Here is a 2,149-nt window from a genome sequence, read left to right as displayed (position 1 = left end):
CTTCTGGTTAGCAGTCAAATGCCTTAGGCACTACGCCACCAGAGCTCCCTGTAAACCTAAAGCTGCTCTAAAAGATAAAGTCTATTAATTTTTTTAAGTTTAAAACAATTAAGTGATCCCTCAGCATTAGGGGAAAAAAATGATATTCACAAGAGACACAACTAAAATAAAAGTACACAAATGTAAGGCAAAGGGGATTTTAAAAATTAATTGACCCAAAGAAAAAACAGTACAGGTACATTAATATCTAACAACAGCATTAAAGCAAAAAGCATCCATAGACATAAGAGTTACTACAAAGAGCAAAAGTTAATTTAGCAGGAAAATAATAAATTTAATTTTCATACACAGTAATGATTAAACAATTTATATGAAAGAAAACGTATACAAGGAAAACCTGAAAAAACCAGCACTCTAGTAAAAAATTAACATAACGCAGCTCTCTAAAAAATAAAGGCATGATTTGAACAACACAACAAACAAGCTTAACTACTAAACTTATCTAAAACTTTACACTAACACTTAGAGACAACACATTCTCATCAAATACAACAAAAATAATAAAATTAACCCTGTAGTCACAATAGATTACAAAGGATTAGTATTATACAGACCATGCTACCTAATGAACCACAACGCAATTACAAATCAGAATCCAAATTAACTACAGGAAGCTCCAAATGTTTAGAAATTGTGTTTATGAGTAACTTACGAATTAAAGAATTCAGAGTGGAAAACAAATACAATTTTGAGTGTAAAAATACTTTAGAAAAAAAGCCTCACAAATTATAAATAATGTAAATACTACACATCAAAACCTGTGTGATGCAGAAAAAGTAATACAGGGAAATTATGATATTAATTTTTCATATATTAAAAATGCTGAAAATGATCTAAACATCAACCAAAAATTAGATAAACCCATAGGAAGCAAAAATTAATGAAATGGGGAAAAGATACAATAAGGAGCCTCAACAAATCCAAAAAAATTGATTCTTTGAAAATTCAAAAAAAGAGAAAAGACAACAAACTTTTTCCTAAAACCGATCAAGCAAAAAAAACCAAGCATTTAAAAAATAAAAATACGGGTACTACAAATAAAAGATTAATAAATTTATGTATAAATTCAAGGACATGGATGAAATGGAAAAATTTCTATCAAAATATATACATAACCTACCAAAACAGATTTTAAAGTTGAAAATATGAACAATCCTATAACCAAAATAACTAAATCAGTAGTTAAGAATCTTCCCACAAAATACATGACTAACAATTTTACGAGCAAGTTTTGCCAAATGCTTAAGGAACAGGACATTCTAATCCTTATAAACTCTTCCAAAGAAAAGAGAAAAATGGTATATTAAAAAAATATACACATATGCATCAATATTACTCATTATTAGAGGCAGAAAGCCTAAAGTAAATATCATCAAACTGAGTCTAGTAATGAAAAATAAAGAGATTAGGATTGAATTTATACTTAGAAAACAAGGTTCTTTCTAACATTAGGAAAATGTAAATCAGCATAATTCATCAGAGTTAACAGATTACATACAACCCACTCAAAAGATGCAGAAAAAAGCTTTTTAACAAAATTCAACATCCATTCATGATTGGGGGGAAAAAAAAAGAAACTAGTAGCAAAGGAACATCCTTAACCTGAAGAGATTATCTACAATAAACCTACAGCAAGCGTCATACTTAACTGTGAAACTTTGAAAGCATTCCCTTTAAAATCAGGAACAAGATCAGGATGTCTCATCACCTCTTCTATTCAACAATGTACTGGAGATCCTAGCCAGCACATTAAGACAAGAAAAAGAAAGGAAAAAAAAAAAAGCATAAGAATTGGAAAAGAGGAAACAAAGGGATCATTATTCACGACAGGACTATCTGCATAGAAAATCCAAAAGAAAACCTTTATTTATCACAATCAGGAATACAGCAAGGTTGTTACATAAAGTTAAACTCTATTTCTATACACCAGCAAGACAGAAATTATAATCTTAAAAAAGATACCATTTACGATATACTTCAAAAATAATGTGTCTATTAAATGTGAAACCTAGAACTATACAGTTTCTCAAGGAAAATTTAGGGTCAAACTTAAGGGCCCTAATATTTGGTATAAATAGACTACCAAGCA

The sequence above is a fragment of the Orycteropus afer genome, unplaced genomic scaffold (assembly GCF_000298275.1).
Source record: "Orycteropus afer afer isolate SDZICR_OR568_19922 unplaced genomic scaffold, OryAfe1.0 scaffold00113, whole genome shotgun sequence".
Taxonomy (NCBI): Eukaryota; Metazoa; Chordata; class Mammalia; order Tubulidentata; family Orycteropodidae; genus Orycteropus; species Orycteropus afer.
The sequence above is the reverse complement of the archived record's forward strand: the minus strand, read 5'-3'. Positions refer to the sequence as shown.